General features: G+C 42.1%; 1 protein-coding gene and 1 long non-coding RNA gene across 2 annotated transcripts in view; one reads left to right on the top strand and one right to left on the bottom strand.

The window, feature by feature from the left end:
• EHBP1 (EH domain binding protein 1) overlaps positions 1 to 20491 on the top strand; it is a 763964-nt gene that overhangs the window by 670932 nt on the left and 72541 nt on the right.
• Positions 1120 to 9052, bottom strand: LOC115465588. The gene is made up of 3 exons (XR_003941436.1): positions 9042 to 9052; positions 8118 to 8125; positions 1120 to 1214 (listed from the first exon to the last, which is right to left on the bottom strand). It is a non-coding gene; the product is annotated as an uncharacterized LOC115465588 (long non-coding RNA).

The following is a 20491-nucleotide window of genomic DNA, read 5'->3' as shown; positions in this document are numbered from 1 at the left end:
ATCAGTTCTGAGTTCACAGATCATTACTGTAGCAGCAACATTTTTATTAGCAAGCAATTTGACCAGTGTGTGACTCAAAATAATTATCAAAAATAGGTGATGATACTTCACCTCAGAATATTGTTCAGTTACATCAAGCATGTGGTTCACCACTCTTGAGACAAGAAGTTGCTCCACACCAACTACATAGCTTCAAGTGATGAGGAAACCTGTATGTGCCACATAGGCCCCAACCATTTGAAAGCTACCCTTTATGAATATTTTTATTCCATGTGACATCCAGAATAAGGAGTCATTGATTCATTGATGCTCAAATCTTGATTGAAGATGCCAGACTGCACCAAATACTTGTTGACAGCAGCTACAAGTCTTGTCACCCACTAGAAGTTGACTATTGTTAGCTAAATGAATGTACCATTTGATAGTCTGATATCACTTGCTGCTCATTGCATCAGAGACAGTAGGTACACCAAGATTGTACTCCAGTAATCCGATTCCCATGGAAGGCAGTGATACCCCAACAATAAAATGATGCCAAGAAATTGACAAACAGGATGCTAGGAATTATTAGGAAAGGAATGGTGAATAAGACCTAAAATACTATAATGCCCTTGTAACATTCCATGGTGCGTCCGCATCTTGAGTATTGCGTTCAGTTCTGGTCACCATATCTCAAAACAAATATAGCAGAATTAGAAAAGGCTAATGAGGAAAGGCTAAAGAGGTTAGGGTTCTTCAGTTTGGAAAAGAGACAGATGAGGGGAGATATGATTGAGGTCTACAAAATCCTGAGTGGTGTAAAATGAGTAGATCAATTTTTTTTTTTTTTTTACTCGTTCCAAAAGTGCAAAGACTAGGGGACACTCAAGGAAGTTACATGGAAATACTTTTAAAACAAATAGGAGGAAATATTTTTTCATTCAATGAATAGTTAAACTCTGGAACTCTTTTCAGAGGAGGTGGTAACAGCGGTTAGCGTATCTGGGTTTTAAAAAATTTTGGACAGATTCCTGGAGGAAAAGTCCATAGGCTGCTATTGAGACAGACATGGGGAAGCAACTGCTTGCCCTGGGATTTGTAGTATAGAGTGTTGCCACGATTTGGGTTTTGCCAGGTTCTTGTGACCTGTCTTGGCCACTGTTTGGAAAACAGGATACTGGGCTAGATGAACCATTGGTCTGATCCATTATGCCTTCTCTTATGTTCATCATGCGCTGCTGTGAAATGTCGGTCATTCTCATTCTGATTAGCATACAGGATGATTTGTTTCACAATTATGTTTTATTATCTTGTCAAATATAAGGCTCCATAAACCAAGAGGAGAAAGAGCTGTCAACACAGGAAAATTATCATCTACGTTAGGCAGTGTTTCAGGTGAAAATGTCATTGGGAACTTTACTGACTTGCTCCTCTGTGGTTTCAAATCCTTCCCTTTCTACTTCTTTTTTCTCAGTGGAGGACTTTTATTCTTCACTTTCAGTGTTATGCTTCTATTGCCTTCATCTTCAGAGACCTCTGCTTCTATTTCCAGTTCTCCAGCTATTTCAAATAGTTAGTCACTGTTCAGGTTCTCAGGTACTTCTTCAACATCATTATCTACAGCCGAATCAGCTGCTGATGGTGGCAACACAACAATGGTACTTGGTTGTGCCAAGCTTTAAACTGCTATCAGTGCATCCCTGACAGTTGTAAATCTCTGACATACAACTCATCTCTGGCCATAAAAGCTTCCAATATCCATTTTGTAACCTTTCTGAAAATCATGATCATGTGCAGACTTAAAATGTATATGATATGCAGTGAGCATTCAACAGCAGTCTATAAAATCTGTTCCAGTACAATGTGATTTTGTGTTGCACTGTAAGTGTTTCTATATAGGAACATGAGTCTTTTGGGTGGAAATTTTACACCATATTACTACTAATGCAAAACTTGCATATTCTCTGGTATTATCGCCCAGTGCTAGCATTACTTCTATAATGTCAAATTTGAAACAGCTTTGTGTACTTAAAATGTTCAACCGAAAGAAATGCCTTACCTGCAGTTAATAAAAAAATTGGTCAGATTCACCTACAAAAAAAAAAACATATTACACAAACACAAGCAAATATTTTTCATGCACACATTAAAATTGTAGCATCATTTGTTTATAATATGTGTAGAATAATAATTTTTAAAATGTTTCAAGTAAAGAGTAAGTATGTACTCACATGTGAACTTTGCCAGGAAAAAGGTTAATTCTGGCATCATTAGGTAACCAGTATAGGCTGGCTAAAATGGCAGTGTTATATTGACATACATCACTTCCCTCCAACAAGTTGGAAGCAGAATTGTGAATCAACTGAACATATTTACTATGCTGCATTAGCTGTTAAAGTGGGAATTAACACATGCTAACAGTTAACATGGCACCTTAGCAGTTAACATGCGTTTTCTGCCACATTACCAGCTAACAACGCACACAACAGAGAATGGGTAGTTACTGAATTTTACAATTAACAGAGAGTTAGTTGACTATAGTTAACACAGCAGATACTGCAGTTCAATTAATACTACACAGTATTGTGTTATCTGCCATGGAGTTACTAAGTAGAAATGATACTTTTTTCTGCATCAGCCGAACAGAGGCCTACAGAGACTTCTCGAAACACTCAGTTAATGCAGAGGTTTTGTAGTTAATGTGTGTTAATTTTAGCAATTAACACACAGTAGCTGCTAAATGTTATCTCACTTTAGTAAATAAGGTCCTTAATACTCTTTTGTAGCTGCCCCCATTAGTATATAAAATATTCACCTTATGCTCCCAAATAGTTATTTATCTCAGCCACTTTGCCAACCTCTAAATAGGTGCATTGACCCCCAAAATTAGTTCTAGTGGTTTTCTTAAATGTAATTTTTGATTCCTTTATACTTACAGAATAATTTGGAGGACATTTCATTATATTGACTCAAGAATTGATGATGTAAAGCTTTGCTGGGTGCTTTACTGCTTTCAATGTTACTTTACATGGTTGACTGTTATCTGTGTAGGTTGATACAGCCATATCATAGTTCATACTAGTGTTTTTTTGTGTGTATTGTACCCAACTATGAGTATCAACTGAGCAGAGCTATGAAGCCTAAGAATGAAAGACCTGATATCCTTGATATTAGAATTTGCCAAGCAGTCTAATGTTCAATATAATCTAATCTGATTGCACTATTGTCTGCCAAATCCCCAGAGGGGTTCAAGACTGATTACAAAATAAAGAAGCCAGCAAAGTCTGGGAAAAACAAGATATAAATAGAATATTATTAGGAGCCTAAATGTTTGTCATATAGGTTTGTTTTTAAATAGTGACAAAATAAAAGATAGGGTGCCCTTATCCTGATTGCATATGGTAGATCATTCCTGAAATGAAAAAGAACTATTCAAGATCTTCTTATAACATAAGCTAGCCACAGATGGAAAATGAAGCAGTAGCATATCTTTAGCTCAAACAGCTCTACTTAAACAACGATAAGATAGAAAATGTATTGGATATTCAGGAACTGTCACCCTAAAGCACCTGTAAACAAGGCATGCCAATTTGAATTCAGTGTGTTCCTGAACCAGAAGCCTTAAGAGGAGTCACCCTTTCGTATTTGTGCAATTTAAATATCAGAAGTTTTGTTTGTTTTTTAATGAGATCACATAGACACTTGAATAAAGACTGTTACAGTAATTGAAGTAATCCCAACTTTGTGGCATGAATTGAAGAGACCATAGTAACATTTGTTTTGTACCTTATTTGTTGTTGCAGTTATACATATTAAGAGCATTTGCTTTAAACTTTGTTTTAATTCATTTATCCAATCCTTACATGCATGTGGTTTTGCTTGTTAAACCCAAAGGTGAATCCTAAGGGTGGTTGAACAATTAGGTATAAACAGGGGGTTATAATCGAACGGAAACGCCTATCTCCATGGGCGTTTATCTCTGAGAACGGGTCCGTGAAGGGGCGGGCCGAACCGTATTTTCGAAAAAATGGACGTTTTTGAGCTGAACGTTTGTTTTTTTTTTTAGCGATAATGGAAACTAAAAACGCCCAGCTCAAAAGCGTCCTAATCCAAGCCATTTGGTCGTGGGAGGGGCCAGGATTGGTAGTACACTGGCCCCCCTGATATGCCAGGACACCAACTGGGCACCCTAGGTCAGTGCGGTGGACTTCAGAAAAAGCTCCCACATGCATAGCTCCCTTACCACGGGTGCTGAGCTCCCAACTCCCCTCCCCCAAAACCCACTACCCCAGTGGTGTGCTGGAGCGTGCTCTCACAGGCTCGCGAGAGCCGTTTGTTAAGTTTTTAAGAATTTTGGGAGCTGGTTGTTAAAGTAGGCCCTCCCCATGGCTACTTTAATAACTGACTCCCAAAATGTGGGCTTGGGCCCCCTCCTGAATTCTCTTTTACTTTGCTGGCAGTGATGCTGGCCCCACTAGCCAAGTAAATAGACTGCTGCTGCTCCCTGCTCCTTGTTTCTGACTCTGAGCATCAGGCTGGGACTTTTCATGCAAGCGCAAGAAGGTTCCATCATGCTGCTCAGAGCCAGAAACAAGCAGCAGAGAATGGTGGCAGTCCATTTATTGGCTGGTGGGGCTCGGCAAAGGTATGCCTAGCGTGCCCGCACAAGGGAGGGGAGAGAGAGGCATGTATTCCCCCCCACCCCCCAAAAAAAAAAAAAAAAAAATTCAGGGCCGGCTATGCCCAGAGAGAGAGAGAGCCCGTTGTTAAAAATTTACCAGCACACCCCTGCACTACCCACAAATGTACAACACTACCATAGCTCTTAGGGGTGAAGGGGGCACCTACATGTGGGTACAGTGGGTTTTGGAGGCCTCCCATTTACCGGCACAAGTGTTACAGGTGGGGGGGGATGGGGATGGGCCTGGGGCCACCTGGCTGAAGTGCACTGCGGTACCCACTAAAAGTGCTCCAGGGACCTGCATACACGCAGGCCTCTAGGGCTTGTTGCTGCTGTATAACATTGGCACACCAGTTGACACCTGAAGACTAATCTTTCCGAAAACGTCCTTTATTGGAATAACCGCGTTTACTTACAGTTAACTGCAGATCAGAGGTTGTGCCCCACTGGCAACGAGTCTCCCTGGTACTGAGATGAGCAGTAAGTCAGAGCTGGCAGAATGCTGTACAATGCCCTCTTTCAGCCACATTCAAGGTAAGAACTAAGTTCTGTAACTTGGCTAACACAGGAAAGGGAACTAAAACTGGCTTACACAAATGGCTACTACCGCATGGACTACAACAGGAAACACAACAGGGCACACTCTGACCCAGTAGGCAGGGGGAAAAGCACCATGGGAGAAGAGCCTACCAACTACCAACATCGTGAGACTATAACACAAGCTAATGAAATCACAGAGCCCAATACCCTACACCCACCACAATGCAATGCTGATGTGACCCTGTACTGCACTCGAGAGCCACATCTGACCCAGGGAAACGCTGTGACAGGATCGAACACATTCTGCTGTCATGGAGGTGGGTACGGCATTTGAGGCTGGCATACAGGCTGGAAAAAAAGTTTGTAAAGTGGTTTTTTTTTGGTGGGAGGGGGTTAGTGACCACTGGGGGAATCCGGGGAGGTCATCCCCGATTCCCTCCAGTGGTCATCTAGGCAGTTGGGGCACTTTTTTGGGACTTGTTCGTGAATCACAGCATACTTCTCGATACCCTGTCCTCACTTGGATTCCAGGGCTCTGTCCTTTCCTGGTTCTCTTCCTACCTCTCCCTCCGCACCTTTAGTGTTCACTCTGGTGGATCCTCTTCTACTTCTATCCCTCTGCCTGTCGGCGTACCTCAGGGTTCTGTTCTTGGTCCCCTCCTCTTTTCTATCTACACTTCTTCCCTTGGTTCATTAATCTCATCCCATGGCTTTTCCTACCATCTCTATGCTGATGACTCCCAAATCTACCTTTCTACCCCTGATATCTCACCTTGCATCCAAACCAAAGTTTCAGCGTGCTTGTCTGACATTGCTGTCTGGATGTCTCAACGCCACCTGAAATTAAATATGACCAAAACCGAGCTTCTCATTTCCCCCCCCCCAAACCCACCTCCCCGCTCCCCCCGTTTTCTATTTCTGTTGATGGCTCTCTCATTCTCCCTGTCTCCTCAGCTCGAAACCTTGGGGTCATCTTTGACTCTTCTCTCTCCTTCTCTGCTCATATCCAGCAGACCGCCAAGACCTGTCGTTTCTTTCTTTACAACATCCGTAAAATCCGCCCCTTTCTTTCCGAGCACTCTACCAAAACCCTCATCCACACCCTTGTCACCTCTCGTTTAGACTACTGCAATCTGCTTCTTGCTGGCCTCCCACTTAGTCACCTCTCCCCTCTCCAGTCGGTTCAAAACTCTGCTGCCCGTCTCATCTTCCGCCAGGGTCGCTTTACTCATACTACCCCTCTCCTCAAGACCCTTCACTGGCTCCCTATCCGTTTTTGCATCCTGTTCAAACTTCTTCTACTAACCTATAAATGTATTCACTCTGCTGCTCCCCAGTATCTCTCCACACTCGTCCTTCCCTACACCCCTTCCCGTGCACTCCGCTCCATGGATAAATCCTTCTTATCTGTTCCCTTCTCCACTACTGCCAACTCCAGACTTCGCGCCTTCTGTCTCGCTGCACCCTACGCCTGGAATAAACTTCCTGAGCCCCTACGTCTTGCCCCATCCTTGGCCACCTTTAAATCTAGACTGAAAGCCCACCTCTTTAACATTGCGTTTGACTCGTAACCACTTGTAACCACTCGCCTCCACCTACCCTCCTCTCTTCCTTCCCGTTCACATTAATTGATTTGCTTACTTTATTTATTTTTTGTCTATTAGATTGTAAGCTCTTTGAGCAGGGACTGTCTTTCTTCTATGTTTGTGCAGCGCTGCGTATGCCTTGTAGCGCTATAGAAATGCTAAATAGTAGTAGTAGTAGTAGTAGTCCAAGAAAAGTGACCCAAAATCGCAGTCAAAACGCCTTTTTTTTTTTCCGATTATCAGCTAAAGACACCCATCTCTCCTCAGCTGATAACCACGCCCCAGTTCCACCTCCAACACGCCCCCGTCAACTTTATTCATTTCCGCGACGGAGTGCAGTTGGAAACGCCCAAAATCGGCTTTCGATTATACCGATTTGGGCGCCTTTGCGAGATAAACGTCTATCTCCCGATTTAGGTCGCACTATAGGCGTTTTTCTCTTTCGAAAATAAGCAGGACTGTATTGTTTCTGACTACTTGTTTTGGACTGCTTTGGGTGCTGCTGATCTGTAAATCTGCTGTCGAGAAGTTTGGAAGATGGAAATAAGAAAATAAAAATTAAGCTTTGGATGTACTCTGTAGATGATGTTGTTTACTTTTGCAATGTGTGTATAAATGCTTGTTCTAGTGTGTGCATGTTTATACATATGATTCCTGAACATGTGGCATCATAAAAGGACACACTTTAATGATGCCACATGTTGGGTATACATACTAATCTCAACTTTGTTAAATATTTCAGACATATCCATCTATTTGCTCCCATGATATAACTGAATTCTATTATTGTGTCTCGCTGTATTTTCAAATGTAAGCCACATTGAACCAGAGTTTGCTTGAGATTATGTGGGATATAAATGTTTTTGTTTTTTTTTAAATCCTTTATCCTCCACCCTTTAAGACACTGCTTATCTAGCTGGATGGTGATAGCACAAGGAAAGCAATTTTGGTCCATATAATGCAAGATGGCTTCCTAGACAAACCTGCTGCTTTGAGCTTGAATTGATAGTTATTATTTTTGCATTTTACTTTGTTTCAAGTTCATTACAGTTTGATTTACTGTACATGAGACATCTGTGCAGTTCACAAAATTCAGATAAATAAGAGAGTAACACTATTATTTAAAATAGAAACATAATAGCAAGGGCCAAATGGCGCATCCAGTCTGCCCATCCTCAGTAACCACTAACTCCTCCTTTCCCGAAGAGATTCCATGTGCCTGCCCCATGCTTTCTTAAATTCAGATACAGTCCTTGCCTCCACGCCTTCCATCAGGAGTCCATTTCACACATCCACTACCCTTTCCATGAAAGAGTATTTTCGTAGATTACTCCTGAGCCTATTTCCTCTTAACTTCATCCGATGCCCTCTCATTCCAGAGTTTTCCTTCATTTGAAAAGGGCTCACCGTCTGTACTTTAATGCCACGGAGGTATTTAAACATCTCTATCATATCCCCTTTCTCCCGTCTTTCTTCCATATACATGTTGAGGTCTATAAGCCTGTCCCTATATGCTTTATGACAGAGACCACTGACCAATTTTGTAGCCGCCCTCTGGACCGATTCCATCCTGTTTATATCATTTTGTAGGTGCATTCTCCAAATTGCACACAGTATTCTAAATGGGGCCTCACCAGAGTCTTATACAAGGGCCTTATCACCTCTTTTTTTCCTGCTGGTCATCCCTCTCCTTATGTACCCAAGCAGCCTTCTGGCTTTGTCACCTTTTCTACTTGTTTGGCCACCTTAAGATCATCAGATACAATCACCCCCAAGTCCCTCTTCTTTCATGCACAGAAGTACTTCACTCCTTATACTGTACTGTTCCCTTGGATTTTTGTAACCCAAGTTCTTAACCCTGCATTTTTTAGCATTAAATCTTAGTTGCCAATTATTGGACCGTTCTTCAAGCTTTGGTAGATCCTTCTTCATGCTATCCACACCCTCCAGGATGTCCACCCTATTATACAGTTTGTTATCATTGCTGCCTTGATGTCTCACTGCCATCTGAAACTAAATATGGCTAAGACTGAGTTAGGACTCTAGCTGAGTTAAGACTCAGTCTTTCCCCCCTAAACCCACCTCTCCTCTTTCCCCATTCTCTATCTCTGTAGATAACACTTTCATCAGCTCGTAATCTTGGGGTCATGTTTGATTCCTCTCTCTCTTTCTCTGCACATATCCAACAGACTGCCAAAACCTGTTGTTTCTTTCTCTATAATATCACCAAAATGTGTCCCTTCCTTTCTGAGCACACTACCAATACCCTTATCCACACTCTTTATCACCTCCACTTAGACTACTGCAACTTGCTTCTCACAGGTCTCCCACTAAGCCATCTCGCTCCCTTTCAATCTGTTAATTCTGCTGCAGGACTTACATTCTGCCAGTGTCACTAGGCTTATATTAGCCCTTTCCTCAAGTCACTTCATTGGCTCCCTATCCTTTTCCACATACAGTTCAAACTCCTCTTATTGACTTATGAGTTCATTCACTCTGCAGCTCCTCAGTACCTCTCCACTGTTATCTCTCCCTACACTCCTCCCCGAGAACTACGTTCATCGGACAAATCTTTCTTATCTGTACTCTTCTCCTCCACTGTCAACTCCAGACTTTTTTCCTTTTATCTTGCTGCACCATACACCTGGAATAGACTTCCTGAGCCAGTACGTCAAGCTCCATCTCTGGCCTCAGGTCCTGCAGTCCATTTGATTCAAGAAAACTCACCATCCTCTGCTTTAAAGAACCTTACTCTGCTTGCTCTAATGCCCCAAATTGCATCCCACCTCCGTTGCGCCTATTATTCTTACAAGGTAATGTTATTTAATAAAAGTTTTCTAAAAAAAAAAAAAAAGTTTGTTTTGAGTTTAGCCTTAAACTTTTGATATGATGTCTAAGATCATAAGTGAGTCCTCGCTAATGGTCGCTTCATTCATAGAAAAGTTCATCATTACAGCAGCAACAGAATCCACTGCTGCTGGCATTGAGGTGGTAATGTTTCCTTGATCCCAGAGGATAGACTTCCTCCCCTGGCCCAAGTTTGCAATAGAGTGCTGAGTCATCGGGCACTGTGCCAATACCAGAAGAATCAGCAGCATTTTTTGAGCCAAAGGAGGGGATTTCTCAGAGACTTGAAGGAGTTGCTGGAGGGTCTGTAACCACCACTGGAGCTGACTTAGGAAATCTTGAGCCAGAAATCTTGACAGCAGAAGTGACTTATGAACAACTTCAGGAGCAGTGAGTGCTATAGAGACTGTTTTATTAAAGGCAGCTTCAGTGTTAGGCACTCCTATGGAGTTGGCATCTGTCTCCCCATTAACTCCTGTAGCAAAACCTGCATGCATCACATTGGCATCTATGTAGGACACAATTGCTTAACTGTAAAACCTTTTTCTAACTAGCAAGACTGATAGGGCTGTTGCCTCACAGTCTCAAGTTACTGACCCAAGAGGCAAAAGAATTCTGAAATGATGGAGAAAATTGACAGTTGTCAACACAATATCATAGAGTCACAAAAGAAGGAAGATCTATATTGGCATGGAATTAATAGCCTAATTAATAAAATGGAGAAATTTGAGAACTTTGCTAGGAGGTTTAACTTGTGCTTTGTCAATGTTCCAAATTCTCTGAATATATTTCTGTTGGAGGTATTGAAGAAATACTTGTTGGAAGTTCTTGGAATTCCAAAGGAGGCCATCAGGCTTATTTTCGAATGAGAAGGGCGCCCATCTTTCAACACAAATCAGGAGATGGGCATCCTTCTTTCAGGGTCGCCCAAATCGGCATAATTGAAAGCCAATTTTCGGTATCCCCAACTGCTTCCCGTTGCGGGGCGACCAAAATTCTCAGGGGCATGTCGGAGGCATAGCGAAGGCGGGACTGGGGCGTGTCTAACAGATGGGCGTCCTTGAGCAATAATGGAAAAAAGAAGGGCGTCCTTGAGGAGCACTTGGGTCACTTTACTTGGTCCATTTTTTCTTACGACCAAGCCTCAAAAAGGTGCCCGAACTGACCAGATGACCTCCCGCCCTCAAAAAAACAACTTTAAAAACTTTATTTGCCAGCCTGAAATGTCATACTCGGGTCCATCTCAGCAGTATGCAGGTCCCTTGGGGGGGAGGTATGTGTGTGTCAGCGGAGGCATAGCAAAGGCGTGGACGTCCTTTCAAACATTTTGGATGTCCTGAACTGCCCCCCCCCCCCCCACAGGGACGGCCAAATTTCAAGGGAGTGGAGTGGAGGAGTGGCTTGTGGTTAGAGCACTGGTCTTGCAATCCAGAGGTGGCCAGTTCAAATCCCACTGCTGCTACTTGTGATCCAAATAAATAAAGGGGATGTCGGAAGCATAGTAGGCATAGACGTCCTTCTCACAGAACCATCCACATTTTGGACGTCCTCAACTGCCGTCACAGGGACGGAGGCATAGCGAAGGACGTCCTTCACCCATACTCTAAAAAAAAAAAAAAAAACATCCCTGATGAGCACTTGGACATTTTCACCTGGACTTGTGTTTTTTTAAGGTTGTGGCATGCACAGAGCAGCCACGCATAATGCTTGGCTACTTTGCACTGGCTTCCCCTCCTTAGCAAGGAAATCGTGTGCAAATGAGCTAACAGTGAGCAGCTCATTTGCATGCCCGTTCCTTTCCGGATCGGTAAGGGAAGGGCTTTTTCCATTCAGTTAGTGCATCTGGCTGAAGGTAAGGGAGCTATGTACCTGGGAGCAATTTGTGAAGTCCACTGCAGTGCCCCCAGGGTGTCCGGTTGGTGTCCTGGCATGTCAGGTGGACCAGTGCATTACGAATGCTGGCTCCTCCCACAACCAAATGGCTTGGATTTGATCATTTCTGAGATGGGCATCCTCGCTTTCCATTATCGCTGAAAATCAGAAACGACCAAGTCCTCGGGATGACGATCTCTAAGGTCGACCTAAATTTGCTGATTTGGACGTCCCCGACCGTATTATCAAAACGAAAGATGGACGCCCATCTTGTTTCGATAATACGGGTTTCCCCGCCCCTTGCTGGAGGAATCCTGCGAGGTCATCCCCAGGAAAACTTGGGCGTCCCTTTCAATTATGCCCCTCCACGCCTCCAATTTCCTTTCCTGGGTGTACTTTTTTTCGGAAAAAAAGTTTCTGGATATTAAACAGGAAGATCTTTTTGAAGATTGTCACAAAACTGTTGTAAGCATCTATTAAGAAACAAACTGTGATGTCTACTCTTATAGTGACATTTGTTTTGGAACCAGATAAGGACTGGGTCATGAATCGAGACAAGGTGTGGGTGTTTCCTATATTTATGTTGAAAAACAGGATAAGAGAAAACAGTTTTTGTTGTTGAGACTGGAGGCTTTAGACCTTGTAACACATTTCTTTTTGCGTTTTCCTTGTTTAATTCAGCTAGTTCGTAGTTGCTACCTATTCTGTGAGCCCAACAGGCTTAAAGGTTTTCTTGATGAGAAACTAGTTCAGCTTTCCATTAGCCAGGGGATTTAATTATTTGTGGTTGAAGTCGAAAGAAATTTTTTTATCTGTCTAGGGGAGCTTTACTTAATTAGTAGTTTTTTTTTTCTTTCTGTAGCAATAATCATTATATCAACCTCCTTTCCTTATGGACACATATTTGTGTAAATGACAGTAATCCAGCTATTCACTATTCTGTAAGTACATGCTTATCTTCAGTGGTTTATACTTTGCAGATTGGCATTCATAAGGATTGAATGTGGTGGGGCACCCACTTATGCGATAAATTGTAAAATACTATAATTTACACTTGTATCCCCCCAGTCTAGGTTTAGACATTCATGCCAGCTCTGTGGCTGGTGTAGGTGATCACACATAAAAGCATACATGCATATTTACCCAGTTATACTTCAATTATATAGAAAAAAGTAGGTGCTGCTTTTCTTTACAGAATAGTTACCCTTTATAGAATTGGCCTCCATATAGGTACTGACAGATTTTGCAAATGAAATTATGCATGTATTTCTGCTTTGAAAATTACCAGGGAATTTAGATGCATATATTTTCACCTGCTCATGGGCATGCACAGATTTCACAACTTAATTTAGATATATATGCATGTATTTATGTATGTATGTAAATGCTAATCCCACACCCCCAGGAACAGTTACACTTATCAAAGTTGTGTGAGCATACATTTGTACACAGGTTTGGAAATCTACTTTGTAAAAACATGTTTTACCCACAAAAATGCCTTTTTAAAATTATTCTCAGCATGAGAGAATAGGTATGTTTTTACTCTGTGTTTAATCCTATAAGGGGTGGTGGTGCAGAGGTGAAATTCATGTGTGATGGATAAGGCTCCATTGCCCAGTGTGCCTACCTTTGTTGTCCTGTGTTCAGCTGTTGTAAAGTATGAGACTCTTGACAGCAATGCAAAAGTCAATTGTTTGTGAAAGAGGAAGGTATGCTTTATAAGGGTACCAGTAATGTTGTATATTGAGCTGTATAGCTGTCATTCTGTGGTGAAGAATATTTATTTATTTATTAGGATTTATTCCCTGCCTTTTTGAAGGAATTCACTCAAGGCTGTGTACAGTAATATAAATGTTATATAGTAGAGGAAAGGTAGGTCTTTTTGCATTTGGGCATGTGTTGACCTTGCATGCCAGTTGTGACCATTACTTAACCACTACTGAGGTTTTTTATTTTATTTTAAGAAGCATTTTTGCTTGTATGTGTGGCTGCTGATTTTATTATTATTATTATTATTATTTGTTACATTTGTATCCCACATTTTCCCACATATTTGCAGGCTCAATGTGGCTTACATAATACCATGAAGGCATTCGCCAAATCCGGTACAGGATAGGTACAAAATGTTGTATTGGGATAGGGAAGATAAGATTCAATCAAGTTGGGTTGAGGTAAAAGAGTTCATTAATGTCCAATATGATCTTTAATAGTGAAGTGTTGCAGGGTTGAGTCATTTAAGTTGGGTCATTCTTCCCATTAATTCCTATGGAACCAAGGCAAATTCGTTTTCAAGAGTTTATAAATTTGTCTGTGTGTAAATTTTTTCTTATAGAAGAAGCATACAACATAGTGAGACATAGGTGAACAACTGGCAAAAATAAGCAGAGGAAGAAATATCTTAACATATACTCAACTAATATGCAACCAATCTAAAATTACTATATAAGGAGTAACGATTAAAATATATACAAAAGTACTGCATCACTGCTAAAAGAGTATATATATATATATATATATATATATATATATATATATATATATATATAATGAGGATTGTACTCCAGCCAAGCTGTTATAAATGTAGTTTATAGGTGGCCAGTGTATTATGTTGCTTTCTGGAATATGTTATCAGGTTCTTATAATCCACCAACTCTCCCAAAAAGGATTCAAGGCAAGGTAACAAAAGTAAATGCTGAAACATATATCAGGATGTCACAAGGTAAAAACAATAAAAAATAATAATAATCAGATTATTTATACTAAAACTTAATAAAGGAAACAAATGTGTTTTTAACACCTTTCGAAAAACAGATACATTTCTTAAAGAGTACATCTGCACTGGTAAATTATTCTAAAGATGAACAGCAGAAATCCAAAAATAACCAGAAAATATTTCTTTGAATCGAATAGATCTAATGGATGGAAAAACCAGTAATAAGTGATTACATGAGCAAGATATAGAATTATTTTTTAAATCATAAAAGTGTAAAAAAGATCTGCAGAACATACACTATATAAGGATTAAAAAAACGAACATACTTCAAAATAAATCCTACTGAATCATTCTATGCAAGATTCTGATTTTAAAGAAATCTAAAATTACTGATACGATTATTTTAATGGTGGTGGATGGGACTGTTTTATTAAATTGAATATGAAATGATGCGCCTGATACATTTTGGTAGTGTAAATTGATAGTCCAGTATGTGGAAATTGAGAAGATAAATAATATATTTTGAGACAAGGACAGAAAGAAGAAACTTGTTTGCAGACATCTGGAATGATTTTGAAACATGATTTTGGATGGCACAAAAGTGATAGTTTTAAAGAACTAGTGATTGGAATGAAAACAAGCTGCAATATTAGAATCATAGAGTTACATACTAAACCCCCCCCCCCCCTCCCCGTTTACTAAGCTTCACTAGCGTCTGCTGGTGCATTAATGCCGACACAGCCCATTCACTTTGAATGGGCTGTGTTGGTACTATGCCCACGGTAGCTGCTACACGGCTTAGTAAATGGAAGGTGGGGGGTAAGCCTTTATTCCCATACCATAGACACAATATGGGGAGAAACTAATATATAGGTGTCACAGGCTGGTCCCTCTGGGCTAGCTCTATGGGGCAAAATTCAGGAATAAACCTCCCTTTTCACCCTTTTCATAGGTGAGCCAGAATACTAGTGTACTACTTGTATTCTTCATTTATTTTTCAGTTTGCTTCACAATGGGTTTCTAGTAACATAGTAAATGACAGCAGATAAAGACCATATCCAAACAAAATTCCTTCCAAAATCTGTAAGCCAGGAGAGATCACTAATTTGAAATCATTAATTAAACTGGAGGGGGTCAGTTTGAGAACCACTACTTAATCTCACCCGCGGTTTAATGAACCGGGATAATTAACTTTATTCTGTCTAGGCAGAACTATCATTAAGGCTCTTTAAACATCATACACCCTCTAGTATATGTCGTGTGCATCAACTAGTGTCCAAATTAGCCACAAAATAAGAACTTATCTGTGCACAATTTATTTGGACATTGATGATTTTTCAGGAGAAATTGCTGCCCATTATTTGACTCAAAATGTGGACTGTTTGTGGGGGATGAGTCACACAAAGATGGCTTTATTTTGATCTTCGAACATTGATATACATATTTTGATTTGTACTTATTATGTGACACTAGTTGATGAATACTTGTCACTTACTGGAGGATGTATGATTCTTAAAGAGCCTTAATGATAGCTCTGCCTAGGTAGAATAAAGTTCGTTATCCTGGCTCATTGAACCGTAGATGAGAGAATAAGTAGTGGTTCTTACTGATCCCCTCCAGTTTAAATAATGATTTCAAATTAGTGACCTTTCCTGGCTTACAGGTTTTGGGAGGGATTTTGTTTGGATATGGTCTTTATCTGCTGTCATTTACTATGTTTGATTACATTGCTTAAGTTTTTCCTCTTCTTAGGAGTTTTTGTTAAATACCAGCATAGCCCATCCAGTTTGTTAAATACCAGCATAGCCCATCCAGTTTGCCCAAAAAGGTGGCTAGGGTTATAAGTGATGGTCTGTGCTGGTTATCTCCCTTTTATGTTTAGCATTATAACTACCACCTCATGCCCCCTCCATGCCTTTTTTAAAGATTTAAGTTTTACTCTAAGTAGAAATGCTCTATACTTCTATTCTATCTTGGATCCTTATCCCAACACCTTTTTTTGAATTCTTTCATTGTTTTTGTCCCCACCCCTTCGGTAGAAAAGCATTCCAGATACCCACCACCCTTTCAATGAAAATTATTTCTTGATTTTGGTAGAGTTCCCTGTTTTTGGAAAGGATTTGTTCATTAGTATCATTCAAGTGTTTAAATGTCTGAATCATATCGCCCATTCCCTCCTCTCCTCTGGGTGTAAATATATTGAAGTCTATTCTCATATGTCTTCTGGCTCAGACCCCCACACCATTTTGGTTGCTTTCCTCTGTTATATCCTTGGCAAGATAACAGCCTCCAAAACTGGTTTTATAAGAGCTGTTTTGAGTGCCTATGGGACTTTTTCAGTAGTTAGACTTGTGGTTACAATGGAGTGTAGACATGATATCAGTTCAAGGGATGGCAGTTTTATCCAGTTTGAAGGAAATGCATCTAGAGAGCAGGATCTTTGAAAAGGATTTAACTGAAGGAATATTGAAGGAAGACCAATCTGAGAGTTGCAGTGGTGGAAAGGCAAGAGAGGCATTATTTAGGGGTGGAAATGTGACTTGAAATGTCTCTTAGACAGAAAATAGCCAGAGTGTCGTAAGTAAGATGTTGAACATCTACAGACACATGTGGAGGGGTAACAAGTTTATTAAAAGTACAGAATAGTTGCTGGGTTGAGATAGCCGCTAGTCGAATCTGCTGAGTAAAAATAATGCTTCTTTGTGGCCCTAAGTTGATTAGAATAATATTGTTAAGTAAGTCTACTATGTCTAAGTGCTTCATGCATTATCGATAAGGACCAGACAGGGTTCTTGAAAGGTAGATCCTCCACAAATAGTATGAGAAGACTGTTTTATATCATATACATAGCTAATTTTCAAATCAGAAAAATGTCCAAAAATGCCACAAAGTGGCAGATGGACGTTTTTTGGTCTAAAACATCCAAATCACTATTTTCAAAACCCATTTTAAGACATGTTTCTATGTAGTTTGTCTGCAGTATATTCAAATCACAAGGGGCTATGTCGGGGACATGTTGGGGGGTGGGATTTGGGTGTTCCCAAAACTTGGATGTCTTTCTGCCATATTGGAACAAAGCAAAAACATCTAGGGCTAAAAGTTAAGACATTTTGGTCTAGACCTGTTTCAATCATGATTAAGTCACAAGAAGGTGCCCTAGATTACCAGATGACCACTGAAAGGATTAAGGCATGACCCCCTCTTACTACCCCAGGAGTCACTTACCCCCTCCCACTCCCCAAAGATGTGAATGAAATAGTACATACCAGTCTCTATGACAGCCTCAGATATTATTGCCAGTCCTATTAGAGCAGCAAACAGGTCCCTGGAGTAGCCTGGTGGTTGGTACAATGCACTGTAGAGACGGGATCCCAGGTCCATATCCCACTCTGTTACATTTGTGGTGGAAAGTATAAGCCCTCCAAAACCCACCAAAAACCTAATGTACCAACATATAGATTGCACCTGCAGACATAATGGTTATTATAGTGGAGTGCAGTTGGGTACAGAAGGTTTTTGGTGGGTTTTGGAGGGCTCATTATACAATATAAGAAAGTAACAATAACAGATGTGTACCAAGGACCTTACATGTGAAGTCCACTGCAGCATCCCCTAGGGTGCCCCACTGCTCTGCTGGGTTGTCTGTGTGGGCAGTCTACTAAGAATGCTGGGCCCCCAGATCTCCCAGTGGCTTGTTTTTGTGCATTTTCCCTTGGATGATTTTTTTTCCCAAAATGGTCACAAAAGTAAAACACACTGAGTACAAAACATCTGGGAAATGGCCATTTTCGAAACAAAAAGATAGGCCTTTTTCTGGTTCGAAAATGGCCATGTTTACAACTTGACTGTTGGATGTTTTCAGCAAAATGTACAAAATCAGATTTAGATGGCGTATCGAAAATGCCCCTCTTAGCTAAGCAATGATGTATCCATAGGCGTAGACTGGGGGGGGGGCGAGGGGGGGCAATGCCCCCCCAAACGACGATGAGGCGCCGCCGCGCCATTAGTTTTAAAAAAAAACACATGCACGCACGCGCTCCTCTCCATCCGCTTGGCTTCCCTGCTCTCTCTGTCTGCGTCCCTCCTTCCTCTGACGTCAGAGGAAGGCGGGATGCAGACAGAGAGGGCAGGGAAGCCAAGCGGAGTAGCGGACGGAGAGGAGCGTGTCCGTCTACCCCTCTCTCTTCCTCCCTCCCTCCCTCCGCCGCAGGCAGCAGTCTTTTCCAGCGTTCCTGGCAGCGGTAGCGTTGTACACGCTGCCTTCGGTCTGCCCTGAAGCCTTCTCTTCAAGTTCCTGTTCCCGCATAGGTGGGAACAGGAACTTGAAGAGAAGACTTCCGGGGCAGACCGAAGGCCGCGTGTACATCGCTACCGCTGCCAGGAACGCTGAAAAAGCTGAAGACTGTTGCCTGCACCGGAGGGAGGGAGGGAGGAAGAGAGGGGGTAAACGGAGTCACCATCTTGGACCTCGCGGGGGGGGGGAGCAGAGGGAAGATGGATGGGACTGGGAGGGGTGGGGAGCAGAGGGAAGGAGCAACAGATGGATGGGACTGGGAGGGGTGGGAAGCAGAGGGAAGGAGCAGGAGATGAATGGGACTGGGAGGGGTGGGAAGCAGAGGGAAGGAGCAGGAGATGAATGGGACTGGGAGGGATGGGACTGGGAGGGGTGGGAAGCAGAGGGAAGGAGCAGGAGATGAATGGGACTGGGAGGGGTGGGAAGCAGAGGGAAGGAGCAACAGATGGATGGGACTGGGAGGGGTGGGAAGCAGAGGGAAGGAGCAGGAGATGAATGGGACTGGGAGGGGTGGGAAGCAGAGGGAAGGAGCAACAGATGGATGGGACTGGGAGGGGTGGGAAGCAGAGGGAAGGAGCAACAGATGGATGGGACTGGGAGGGGTGGGAAGCAGAGGGAAGGAGCAGGAGATGAATGGGACTGGGAGGGGTGGGAAGCAGAGGGAAGGAGCAACAGATGGATGGGACTGGGAGGGATGGGACTGGGAGGGGTGGGAAGCAGAGGGAAGGAGCAGGGGATGAATGGGACTGGGAGGGGTGGGAAGCAGAGGGAAGGAGCAGGAGATGAATGGGACTGGGAGGGGTGGGAAGCAGAGGGAAGGAGCAACAGATGGATGGGACTGGGAGGGGTGGGAAGCAGAGGGAAGGAGCAGGAGATGAATGGGACTGGGAGGGGTGGGAAGCAGAGGGAAGGAGCAGGAGATGAATGGGACTGGGAGGGGTGGGAAGCAGAGGGAAGGAGCAACAGATGGATGGGACTGGGAGGGATGGGACTGGGAGGGGTGGGAAGCAGAGGGAAGGAGCAGGAGATGAATGGGACTGGGAGGGGTGGGAAGCAGAGGGAAGGAGCAGGAGATGAATGGGACTGGGAGGGGTGGGAAGCAGAGGGAAGGAGCAAGAGATGGATGGGACTGCGAGGGGTGGGGAGCAGAGGGAAGCCTACTGGAAAGAAGACACTGAATAAAACAGAAGACACTGGGACCAAAGCGAATAGAAAAACTAAATGATCAGACAACAAAGGTAGATAAAAGTATTTTATTCATAATTTATTAATTGAAATGTGTCAGCTTTTTGAAATGTGCATCTGTGATATTTTGCCTGTAAATTCAATTCCTTCCTCCACATTAGCATATTCATTTGCATATGTATATATGCAAATGATATGCTAATATGCTCCGCCCATTCTTTGCCCCCCCAAATGAAACAGTCAAACTACGCCTATGGATGTATCCCCCCAGCCTTATCATTTCCTTGGACATGGATGAGGCCTTTGATAGAATCTTTTGGCTCTTTGTTTACCATCCTTAAGAAATTTGAAATCCCAGTACAATTCCTGTCCTGGACAAAGGCTTGATAAAAATCACCTTGAAAAAATAATGGTGAAGCATCAAATTACTCAGGAAAACAACCATAAAGTAGATCATGAGTGCAACAGCTCAAACTGTTTTCAGTGAAAAAGTAATCATAGGTCTAAAAAAAATCCAAAAAATAGTCTCTCTAATTTGTCAAAAAATCATCATTATATATATATAAATGTATCCAAGAAATCAAAAGCACACTTTGCTTTGTTGCTTATAGTGATTCAACCCACGGCATTAGGACTTCAAAACATTTAAGCAATAAACTCCTCATTTGTCATCACAGTGGATCCAATTTTCTAGCGTTGAGGCAATACTGTAGCTCCCAATGCAAAAGAAATAGGCTTAGGTCCTGAGAGGGACCTGTTTCGCAATGGCTTCTGGCGATCTAGCCATGATGACA

This window comes from Microcaecilia unicolor, chromosome 3, assembly GCF_901765095.1.
Source record: "Microcaecilia unicolor chromosome 3, aMicUni1.1, whole genome shotgun sequence".
Taxonomy (NCBI): Eukaryota; Metazoa; Chordata; class Amphibia; order Gymnophiona; family Siphonopidae; genus Microcaecilia; species Microcaecilia unicolor.
Note: the sequence above shows the minus strand (reverse complement) of the source record. Positions and strands in the feature narration are given on the sequence as shown.